Genomic DNA, 13198 nt, shown 5'->3' with positions numbered 1-13198 from the left:
CGCCGAGTTGTTGGGTCGAGGAGTTACCTTCCGTGTTATGGAGCATTAATACCACCCCAACAAGTCTACAGGTTATACGCCTTTTTTCATGGTTTATGGGGCAGATGCAGTTCTCCCTAGTGACATCCGTCATGACTCGCCCCGCGTGGCGGCTTATGTTGAAGCTGACAATGAAAAAGCATGTCAGGAAGCACTTGACTTGTTAGATGAAGAGCGTGACATCGCAGCGGCTCGTTCGGCTCGTTCAGCTACTCTAATGGTCAAGCTATTGGGGAACATTGCAGAAAACAAAAAAATTTCCTACGGTTTCACCAAGATCCATCTAGGAGTTCATCTAGCAATGAGTGATTGGATTGCATCTACATACCTTTGTAGATCACGCGCGAAAGCGTTCAAAGAACGGGGATGAGGAAGGCGTACTCGACGTGATCCAAATCACCGGAGATCCTAGCACCGAACGGACGGCACCTCCGCGTTCAACACACGTACGGTTAGTGTAATGTCTCCTTCTTCTTGATCCAGCAAGGGGGAAGGAGAGGTTGAGGAAGATGGCTCCAGCAGCAGCACGATGGCGTGGTGGTGATGGAGCTGCAGTACTCCGGCAGGGCTTCGCCAAGCACTATGGAGGAGGAGGAGGTGTTGGAGAGGGAGAGGGAGGCACCAAAGGCAAGGGGTAAGAAGTCCTCCATCTCCCCACTATATATAGGAGGGCCAAGGGGGAGGGGGCGCCGACCCTAGGAGATCTAATCTCCTAGGGGGTGCGGCCAAGGGGGGGAATCCCTCCTCCCCAAGGCACCTAGGGGTGCCTTCCCCCTTTGGGACTCTTCCCTCCTTGAAACCCTAGGCGCATGGGACTCTTGGGGCTGGTGCCCTTGGCCCATGTAGGCCAAGGCGCACCCCCTACAGCCCATGTGGCCCCCCGAGACAGGTGGCCCCACCCGGTGGACCCTCGGGACCCTTCCGGTGGTCCCGGTACAATACCGGTGACCCCGAAACTTGTCCCGATGCCCGAAATAGCACTTCCTATATATAATTCTTTACCTCCGGACCATTCCGGAACTCCTCATGACGTCTGGGATCTCATCCGGGACTCCGAACAACATTTGGGTTACTGCATATACATATCCCTATAACCCTAGCGTCACCGAACCTTAAGTGTGTAGACCCTACGGGTTCGGGAGACATGTAGACATGACCAAGATGACTCTCCGGTCAATAACCAACAGCGGGAACTGGATACCCATGTTGGCTCCCACATGCTCCTCGATGATCTCATCGGATGAACCACGATGTCGAGGATTCAAGCAACCCCGTATACAATTCCCTTTGTCAATCGGTATGGTACTTGCCCAAGATCCGATCGTCGGTATCCCAATACCTCGTTCAATCTCGTTACCGGAAAGTCACTTTACTTGTACTGTAATGCATAATCCCGTGACCAGACACTTGGTCACTTTGAGCTCATTATGATGATGCATTACCGAGTGGGCCCAGTGATACCTCTCCGTCATACGGAGTGACAAATCCCAGTCTTGATCTATGTCAACCCAACAGACACTTTCAGAGATACCCGTAGTATACCTTTATAGTCACCCAGTTACGTTGTGACGTTTGGTACACCCGAAGCACTCCTACGGTATCCGGGAGTTACACGATCTCATGGTCTAAGGAAAAGATACTTGACATTGGAAAACTCTAGCAAACAAACTATACGACCGTGTGCTATGTTTAGGATTGGGTCTTGTCCGTCACATCATTCTCCTAATGATGTGATCTCGTTATCAATGACATCCAATGTCCATAGTCAGGAAACCATGACTATCTGTTGATCAATGAGCTAGTCAACTAGAGGCTTACTAGGGACATATTGGTGTCTATTATTCACACATGTATTACGATTTCCGGATAACACAATTATAGCATGAATAAAGACAATTATCATGAACAAGGAAATATAATAATAATGCTTTTATTATTGCCTCTAGGGCATATTTCCAACAGTCTCCCACTTGCACTAGAGTCAATAATCTAGTTACATTGTGATGAATCGAACACCCATGGAATTTTGGTGTTGATCATGTTTTGCTCTAGGGAGAGGTTTAGTCAACAGATCTGCTACATTCAGGTCCGTGTGCACTTTACAAATATCTATGTCTCCATCTTGAACATTTTCACGAATGGAGTTGAAGCGACGCTTGATGTGCCTTGTCTTCTTGTGAAACCTGGGCTCCTTGGCAAGAGCAATAGCTCCAGTGTTGTCACAGAAGAGTTTGATTGGCCCCGACGCATTGGGTATGACTCCTAGGTCGGTGATGAACTCCTTCACCCAAATTGCTTCATGCGCTGCCTCCGAGGCTGCCATGTACTCCGCTTCACATGTAGATCCCGCCACGACGCTCTGCTTGCAACTGCACCAGCTTACTGCCCCACCATTAAAAATATACACGTATCCGGTTTGTGACTTAGAGTCATCCAGATCTGTGTCGAAGCTAGCGTCGACGTAACCCTTTACGACGACCTCTTCGTCACCTCCATAAACGAGAAACATTTCCTTAGTCCTTTTCAGGTACTTTAGGATATTCTTAACCGCTATCCAGTGTTCCTTGCCGGGATTACTTTGGTACCTTCCTACCAAACTTACGGCAAGGTTTACATCAGGTCTGGTACACAGCATGGCATACATAATAGAACCTATGGCTGAGTCATAGGGGATGACACTCATCTCTTCTATATCTTCTGCCGTGGTCGGACATTGAGCCAAGCTCAATTTCACACCTTGTAACACAGGCAAGAACCCCTTCTTAGACTGATCCATATTGAATTTCTTCAATATCTTATCAAGGTATGTGCTTTGTGAAAGACCTATGAGGCGTCTTGATCTATCTCTGTAGATCTTGATGCCTAATATATAAGCAGCTTCTCCAAGGTCCTTCATTGAAAAACTCTTATTCAAGTAGGCCTTAATGCTGTCCAAGAGTTCTATATCATTTCCCATCAAAAATATGTCATGTACATATAATATGAGAAATGCTACAGAGCTCCCACTCACTTTCTTGTAAACACAGGCTTCTCCATAAGTCTGTGTAAACCCAAACGCTTTGATCATCTCATCAAAGCGAATGTTCCAACTCCGAGATGCTTGCACCATCCCATAAAGCGAGCGTTGGAGCTTGCACACCTTGTCAGCATTCTTAGGATCGACAAAACCTTCCGGCTGCATCATATACAATTCTTCCTTAAGGAAACCATTAAGGAATGCCGTTTTGACGTCCATCTGCCATATTTCATAATCATAAAATGCGGCAATTGCTAACATGATTCGGACGGACTTCAGCTTTGCTACCGGTGAGAAAGTCTCATCGTAGTCAACCCCTTGAACTTGTCGATAACCCTTAGCGACAAGGTGAGCTTTATAGATGGTCACATTACCATCCGCGTCTGTCTTCTTCTTAAAGATCCATTTATTTTCTATGGCTCGCCGCTCAACGGGCAAGTCAGTCAAAGTCCATACTTTGTTTTCATACATGGATCCTATCTCGGATTTCATGGCTTCTAGCCATTTGTCGGAATCCGGGTCCGCCATCGCTTCTTCATAGTTTGAAGGTTCACCATTGTCTAACAACATGATTTCCAAGACAGGGTTGCCGTACCACTCTGGTGCGGAACGTGTCCTTGTGGACCTTTGAATTTCAGTAGGAGCTTGATCAGAAGTATCTTGATCATCATCATTAACTTCCTCTCTAGTCGGTGCAGGAACCTCGGGAACATTTTCTTGAGCTGCGCCAATTTCCGGTTCAAGAGGTAATACTTCATCAAGTTCTACTTTCCTCCCACTTACTTCTTTCGAGAGAAACTCTTTCTCTAGAAAGGACCCATTCTTGGCAACAAAGATCTTGCCTTCGGATCTGAGGTAGAAGGTATACCCGATAGTTTCTTTAGGGTATCCTATGAAGACGCATTTTTCCGATTTGGGTTCGAGCTTTTCAGGTTGAAGTTTCTTGACATAAGCATCGCATCCCCAAACTTTTAGAAACGACAGCTTAGGTTTCTTCCTAAACCATAATTCAAACGGTGTTGTCTCAACGGATTTCGACGGTGCCCTATTTAAAGTGAATGCGGCAGTCTCTAAAGCATAGCCCCAAAAAGATAGCGGTAAATCGGCAAGAGACATCATAGATCGCACCATATGTAATAGAGTGCGATTACGATGTTCGGACACACCATTACGCTGAGGTGTTCCAGGCGGTGTGAGCTGTGAAACTATTCCACATTTTCTTAAGTGTGTTCCAAACTCGTGACTCAAGTATTCTCCTCCACGATCTGATCGTAGGAACTTCATTTTTCTGTCACGTTGATTCTCAACCTCACTCTGAAATTCCTTGAACTTTTCAAAGGTCTCAGACTTGTGTTTCATTAAGTAGACATACCCATATCTACTCAAGTCATCAGTGAGGGTGAGAACATAACGATAGCCACCGCGAGCCTCAACACTCATTGGACCGCATACATCAGTATGTATGATTTCCAATAAGTTGGTTGCTCGCTCCATTGTTCCTGAGAACAGAGTCTTGGTCATTTTACCCATGAGGCATGGTTCGCACGTGTCAAATGATTCATAATCAAGAGACTCTAAAAGTCCATCAGTATTGAGCTTCTTCATGCGTTTGACACCTATGTGACCAAGGCGGCAGTGCCACAAGTATGTGGGACTATCATTATCAATCTTACATCTTTTGGTATTCACACTATGAATATGTGTAGCATTACGCTCGAGATTCATTAAGAATAAACCATTCATCGTCGGAGCATGACCATAAACATATCTCTCATATAAATAGAACAACCATTATTCTCGGATTTAAATGCGTAGCCATCTCGTATTAAACGAGATCCTGATACAATGTTCATGCTCAAACTTGGCACTAAATAACAATTATTGAGGTTCAAAACTAATCCCGTAGGTAAATGTAGAGGTAGCGTGCCGACGGTGATCACATCGACCTTGGAACCATTCCCGACGCGCATCGTCACCTCGTCCTTTGCCAGTCTCCGCTTATTCCACAGCTCCTGCTTTGAGTTACAAATGTGAGCAACTGCACCGGTATCAGATACCCAGGAGCTACTACGAGTACTGGTAAGGTACACATCAATTACATGTATATCACATATACCTTTTGTTTTGCCGGCCTTCTTGTCCGCTAAGTATTTGGGGCAGTTCCGCTTCCAGTGACCACTTTCCTTGCAATAAAAGCACTCGGTCTCGGGCTTTGGTCCATTCTTTGGCTTCTTCCTGGCAGCTTGCTTGCCGGGTGCGGCAACTCCCTTGCCGTCTTTCTTGAAGGTTTTCTTACCCTTGCCTTTCTTGAACTTAGTGGTTTTATTCACCATCAACACTTGATGTTCCTTTTTGACTTCTACCTCTGCTGATTTCAGCATTGCAAATACTTCAGGAATGGTCTTTTCCATCCCCTGCATATTGAAGTTCATCACAAAGCTCTTGTAGCTCGGTGGAAGCGACTGAAGGATTCTGTCAATGACCGCATCATCCGGGAGATTAACTCCCAGCTGAGTCAAGTGGTTATGTAACCCAGACATTGTGAGTATCTGCTCACTGACAGAACTATTTTCCTCCATCTTACAGCTGAAGAATTTGTCGGAGACTTCATATCTCTCGACCCGGGCATGAGCTTGGAAAACCATTTTCAGCTCTTCGAACATCTCATATGCTCCGTGTCTCTCAAAACGCTTTTGGAGCCCCGGCTCTAAGCTGTAAAGCATGCCGCACTGAACGAGGGAGTAGTCATCGGTACGTGCCTGCCAAGCGTTCATAACGTCTTGTTCTGCAGGGAGAACAGGTGCATCACCTAGCGGTGCTTGTAGGACATAATCTTTCTTGGCAGCTATGAGGATGATCCTCAGGTTCCGGACCCAGTCCGTGTAGTTGCTGCCATCGTCTTTCAGCTTGGTTTTCTCTAGGAACGCGTTGAAGTTGAGGACTACGTTGGCCATTTGATCTACAAGACATATTGTAAAGATTTTAGACTAAGTTCATGATAATTAAGTTCATCCAATCAAATTATTCAATGAACTCCCACTTAGATAGACATCCCTCCTGTAATCTAAGTATAACATGATCCGAGTTAACTAGGCCGTGTCCGATCATCACGTGAGACGGACTAGTCAACATCGGTGAACATCTTCATGTTGATCGTATCTTCTATACGACTCATGCTCGACCTTTCAGTCTTCTGTGTTCCGAGGCCATGTCTGTACATGCTAGGCTCGTCAAGTCAACCTAAGTGTTTTGCATGTGTAAATCTGTCTTACACCCGTTGTATGTGAATGTTAGAATCTATCACACCCGATCATCACGTGGTGCTTCGAAACAACGAACTGTCGCAACGGTGCACAGTTAGGGGGAACACTTTCTTGAAATTATTATGAGGGATCATCTTATTTACTACCATCGTTCTAAGCAAACAAGATGAAAAACATGATAAACATTACATGCAATAAAATAATAATAGTGACATGATATGGCCAATATCACATAGCTCCTTTGATCTCCATCTTGGGGCTCCATGATCATCTTGTCACCGGCATGACACCATGATCTCCATCATCATGATCTCCATCATTGTGTCTCCATGAAGTTGCTCGCCAACTATTACTTCTACTACTATGGCTAGCGCGTTTAGCAATAAAGTAAAGTAATTTACATGGCGTTTCTCAATGACACGCAGGTCATACAAAAAATATAGACAACTCCTATGGCTCCTGCCGGTTGTCATACTCATCGACATGCACGTCGTGATTCCTATTACAATAGCATGAAAATCTCATACATCACATATAGATCATTCATCATTCATCACAACTTTGGCCATATCATATCACAAAGCACTTGCTGCAAAAACAAGTTAGACGTCCTCTAATTGTTGTTGCAAGTTTTACGTGGCTGAAGTAGGGTTCTAGCAAGAAAGTTTTCTTACCTACGTGAAAGCCACAACGTGATTTGTCAACTTCTATTTACCCTTCATAAGGACCCTTTTCATCGAATCCGCTCCAACTAAAGTAGGAGAGACAGACACCCGCCAGCCACCTTATGCAACTTGTGCATGTTAGTCGGTGGAACCGGTCTCACGTAAGCGTACGTGTAAGGTTGGTCCGGGCCGCTTCATCCCACAATACCGTTGAAACAAGATAAGACTAGTAGTGGCAAGAAAGTTGACAACATCAACACCCACAACAAATTTGTGTTCTACTCGTGCAAGAGAACTACGCATAGACCTAGCTCTGATACCACTATTGGGGAACGTTGCAGAAAACAAAAAAAATTCCTATGGTTTCACCAAGATCCATCTAGGAGTTCATCTAGCAACGAGTGATTGGATTGCATCTACATACCTTTGTAGATCACGCGCGGAAGCGTTCAAAGAACGGGGATGAGGAAGGCGTACTCGACGTGATCCAAATCACCGGAGATCCTAGCGCCGAACGGACGGCACCTCCGCGTTCAACACACATACGGTTAGCGTAATGTCTCCTTCTTCTTGATCCAGCAAGGGGGAAGGAGAGGTTGAGGAAGATGGCTCCAGCAGCAGCACGACGGCGTGGTGGTGATGGAGCTGCAGTACTCCGGCAGGGCTTCGCCAAGCACTATGGAGGAGGAGGAGGTGTTGGAGAGGGAGAGGGAGGCACCAAAGGCAAGGGGTAAGAAGTCCTCCATCTCCCCACTATATATAGGAGGGCCAGGGGGGGCGCCGGCCCTAGGAGATCTAATCTCCTAGGGGGGTGCGGCCAAGGGGGGAATCCCTCCTCCCCAAGGAACCTAGGGGTGCCTTCCCCCTTTGGGACTCTTCCCTCCTTGAAACCCTAGGCGCATGGGCCTCTTGGGGCTGGTGCCCTTGGCCCATGTAGGCCAAGGCGCACCCCCTACAGCCCATGTGCCCCCCCGGGACAGGTGGCCCCACCCGGTGGACCCCCGGGACCCTTCCGGTGGTCCCGGTACAATACCGGTGACCCCGAAACTTGTCCCGATGCCCGAAATAGCACTTCCTATATATAATTCTTTACCTCCGGACCATTCCGGAACTCCTCGTGACGTCCGGGATCTCATTCGGGACTCCGAACAACATTCGGGTTACTGCATATACATATCCCTATAACCCTAGCGTCACCGAACCTTAAGTGTGTAGACCCTACGGGTTCGGGGGACATGTAGACATGACCGAGACGACTCTCCGGTCAATAACCAACAGCGGGATCTGGATACCCATGTTGGCTCCCACATGCTCCTCGATGATCTCATCGGATGAACCACGATGTCGAGGATTCAAGCAACCCCGTATACAATTCCCTTTGTCAATCGGTATGTTACTTGCCCGAGATCCGATCGTCGGTATCCCAATACCTCGTTCAATCTCGTTACCGGAAAGTCACTTTACTCGTACCATAATGCATAATCCCGTGACCAGACACTTGGTCACTTTGAGCTCATTATGATGATGCATTACCGAGTGGGCCCAGTGATACCTCTCCGTTATACGGAGTGACAAATCCCAGTCTTGATCCATGTCAACCCAACAGACACTTTCGGAGATACCCGTAGTATACCTTTATAGTCACCCAGTTACGTTGTGACGTTTGGTACACCCAAAGCACTCCTACGGTATCCGGGAGTTACACGATCTCATGGTCTAAGGAAAATATACTTGACATTGGAAAACTCTAGCAAACGAACTATACGACCTTGTGCTATGTTTAGGATTGGGTCTTGACCATCACATCATTCTCCTAATGATGTGATCTCGTTATCAATGACATCCAATGTCCATAGTCAGGAAACCATGACTATCTGTTGATCAATGAGCTAGTCAACTAGAGGCTTACTAGGGACATGTTGGTGTCTATTATTCACACATGTATTACGATTTCCGGATAACACAATTATAGCATGAATAAACACAATTATCATGAACAAGGAAATATAATAATAATGCTTTTATTATTGCCTCTAGGGCATATTTCCAACAGGAAGCACTTGACTTGTTAGATGAAGAGCGTGACATCGCAGCGGCTCGTTCGGCGATTTACCTACAAGATCTGCGCTGTTATCACAGCCGCCGGGTTAAATCCAGAACTTTTCAAGAAGGCGATCTGGTGCTCCGGCTCATCCAGGATCAGACTAATATGCAAAATTTATCCCCACCATGGGAAGGACCCTTTGTGGTCAGCAAGAATTTAAACAACGAGTCATATTACCTTATCGATGTTCGAGACCACAAGGGCTCACGCACGTCGGAGGAGGAGACCCGCCGGCCCTGGAATATCACTCAGCTTAGGCCATACTACACTTGAGCCACAGGCTCTCCTTATGTACATATTTAGACAATGTATATATTATGATTGATATAATAAACCGGCATCCTTGCTAAAGCGGTGCCTCTGTCGTTCTTTTAAATGAGTTTTTGATCCGGCTATCAAGCCCATATCATAAGAGCACAGCTCTGGTTACTTTGGTAATCCGGCTATCAAGCCCATATCATAAGAGCACAACTCCGGTTACTTCGGTAATCTAGCTATCAAGCCCATATCATAAGAGCACAGCTCTGGCTACTTCGGTAATCCGGCTATCAAGCCCATATTAAAAGAGCATAGCTCTGGTTACCTTGGTAATCTGGCTATCAAGCCAATATTATAACTTCATGTGAGCATAGCTCTAGTCTATTTGAGGCTTAATCCCAGATTAAAGGGACCAAAGAGAGTCTGTTGCACATCACAGCTCAAACATAGGTACCCCTTGGGCACAACCCACATAATCATTTGGGGGCTTGGTCGTATTCGAACCAGAGCTACACCTCTTGATTGGCGTAAGGCCACCAGGGAAATCACTTGGGGGCTTGGTCATATTCGAACCATACCTACACATCTTGATAGGCATAAGGCCACCAGGGAAATCACTTGCGGGCTTGGTCGTATTCGAACCATAGCTACACCTCTTGATAGGCATAAGGCCACCAGGGAAATCACTTGGGGGGCTTGGTCGTATTCGAACCATAGCTACACCTCTTGATAGGCATAAGGCCACCAGGGAAATCATTTGGGGGCTTTGGTCGTATCTGAACCATAGCTTAAACCCTCTTGATCAGTGCAACACCACAATTGTGACTATTTGAATTTTTCTTGATTTTTTTGGTTTATAATGCTTTATGAGTATGATTTATCTTTGCCTGGCCTTTGACTATAAGTCGCCAGCAAGCAGAAACTACTATCCGGTGTTTATTGATCCGGCCTGGGCCCGTTCATAAACCGGCAGACAGATGATGATTACCAGTATTCAAGTTATGGGTTATCACCCTTATTATACCAGCTTGCTAAACCAGCAGGGTGATAAAATATCATAGGTATGGTATGTCTTGCATTATATATGGCTATTTTTATGCCTAGCCATGGTTATAGGCTATGTTGTTGGGCACGATAACCCGCCTACCGGAACACCGCTAGGACATTCTTTATTAATTGCAGGAGCAGATTCCATGGTGCTAAAGTATCATAAGCAGACATACCATATATTAAACATGGCGGATTAACAATGTCATGCAAAGTAAATATGCACGATGGCATAGCAGACCAAGCGTTTATCTTAGCCTATTACAAGGTGGTTCAATGCCCATAAGAACAAATGTTTCAAACAAATCTTGTAGAGAGAAGAAGCTAAAGCGGCTGCCGGTTTATGAATCTTGATCAGGCTGGCTTGAAGGTTGTGGATCATCCTGGGCCGGTTCACCCTCCTCTTCTCTACCCAGTTGCTGGAAGTCATTAGTTGACCAATCGATCCCAGTTAAGGCTCTGAATACAGCTTCATCGCTTATAAGTGAGGAAGGGTCAACATCAGGAGCATAAGTATGCTTACGGATCGGCGGAATAAGATCCGGAGCGTTGCAACATGGCGGATTAACCTTCTTGTTGTTGTCATCATAAATAGCCTGATAATGTGACAGATAAGTTTCTTCAGCCAATTTGCTAGCCAGTGGACGCATCTCCCTTGTCAAAGCTCTGAGGTCGTCATTATCAAAGTCTGATCCGTCCTCTTTTATGCTGGGATATCCCTTTCCAAGATCAGCCGGATCAAGATCAGAGATCCAGGCTTTGGCTCACGTCAATGCGGTAAGAGCACCCGTCCTAGCAGCCGATTTCTTCAGTTCCTCAATCCGGGCAGGCATCAAAGCTAGCCTTACCAATGTATCTTTGATCAAAGTTGGGGGCGGTTTATTATGAGAAGTTGTGCAGATGACCCGTTGTACGCCAGTATATAGTTGTTCTATAAAGGTATAGGCAGCCTTTAGACTTTGACGCATGTCTGAGCCCAGATGAGCCACACGACTCCCTGCATTGACAAAATTGGTAAACCGGCAGTCTATTTGATAATACAAGTTTACGGTTTGTGAAGATGATTACTCACCAAAGACAGCAGTAGTCATGGAAGTTATTTGCCGCTTTAAGCCAGTTAATTCCTCCACAACCGGATTAAGGGCCGCTTTAGCATCCTCAGCCTTCTTCAGCAGAGTGGCTTTCTATGTATCCCAGCCCGCCTGCTCACTCTTAAAGTTCTCCTTTAGCTTTTCCATAGCTGCTAAAGCATTGGTCAGCTCTTCTTTGGCCTTGGAAGTCTCAACTTATTGATTTTTGATATTCTCTTGAAGGTCGGTGACTTGGGATTCCTTTTTACTAAGCTCGGCCTGCAAGAGGTGTGCAATTTATAAGTTGGTAGTATACATTTGAAGTCCCAAGCACATGACAAGTCATACACTTGGCACTTGGGGGCTAATGGCTATTGTTTCTTCTCTAAAAATATTACAAAGTCCCAAGCACATGACAAGTCATATATTTGGCACTTGGGTACTAATGGATATTTGCTCAAGTTAAAGACTATGGATTTTACTGCCATCAATCAACTTGGTGGTTCATCGGTTTACACAAATTTGTACATGAATGTTGAGTTTGATAAATAAGCCCCGGTTCATCTTGAAAAGATAAACCGGTCCTTAGGGGTTACACAGGGAAGGTTGAAGTATTTTCTACAAAGTCTTGGCTCATATTAGTACTATAAACCGGCCCTTGGGGACTACTGGAGATGGTAGCCTAAACTGGTTATAAGAGAAGAGTAATGATGCAGAAATCAGCAGTTTACCTCATATCGCTCCTTCATCATATTCAATAATCCGGCTTCATAATCACGGCTGGTATACAGCCGGTTTAAAAACCCAGAGTGGATATCTTGGGCGCTGAGATGGGCATAGCTTTCCAGATCCACTTTCCACTTGCCCTTGTCTATAGCAGAAAATTCCTCTTTGGCGCTATGTTTTGACAGAGCAGTGGGGTTGCCGGGGGCTGTATAGCTAAAGCCAGTAACGACAACATCATCTGTTTTATCATCAGCAGCTTTGGTTGGACTTGGCGGGTTATCATCATGGGTCATCGGATCAATTTCCACTTGCTCAACAAAGGTGTCATGGTCTTGTGCTGGCGGATCATCAAGGACAACATCTGCATTTTGTTCAGATGGTTCTGGAGTCTTTTCTGGGTCAGCTGTCATGTCTTCATCAGCCGGTTTATTCAATTTGGCCTTTTTGCTGGGTCTGGCCTTGGCTCTGAAATGAATGGAACTAAAAGTTAGCATATTAAGCAGGCGCAAGGTGTAAAGAGTTAGTTTTAATATGCTCACCCAGGAACAGTTTTAAGAGGTGGAAGTTGTGTCCCTGTTGACTCGCCACACGATGAGTGAGATGTTCCCTGATAGTTTGAGTCAGATGGATTAAGAGGTTGCTGAAAATAACCTGCCTTGGGATAAGATGTGTCAGGAGTAGGTGAAACCTCTGGGCGGCATTTACGAGCCAGTGTGTTCGGTAAACCGGACGAAGTAACCACCTGGCCACTATGCCGGGTTGTGCAGCGAGCTTCATGTTGTTGTTTCTTCAAAAGAAAGTTTGGATCCAGATAAGCTAGAGGGTGTGAAAATTTTACTTTCTGGTTTGCCTGACGGGTTTTCTGTGTTGGCAGAGGATCTGAACCGAAGGAAAGAATAATTACCTCTACATCATCAGCCCGGCTAGCCTCAGCGTCATCCTAATAATGGTCATTGTCAATGAGGTGTATGAAAAAGGAACCAAGAGATTCAAGTTTTACCTCTGATTCT

This window comes from Triticum dicoccoides, chromosome 7A (assembly GCF_002162155.2).
Source record: "Triticum dicoccoides isolate Atlit2015 ecotype Zavitan chromosome 7A, WEW_v2.0, whole genome shotgun sequence".
NCBI lineage: Eukaryota > Viridiplantae > Streptophyta > Magnoliopsida > Poales > Poaceae > Triticum > Triticum dicoccoides.
This window is presented reverse-complemented; position numbering follows the sequence as displayed.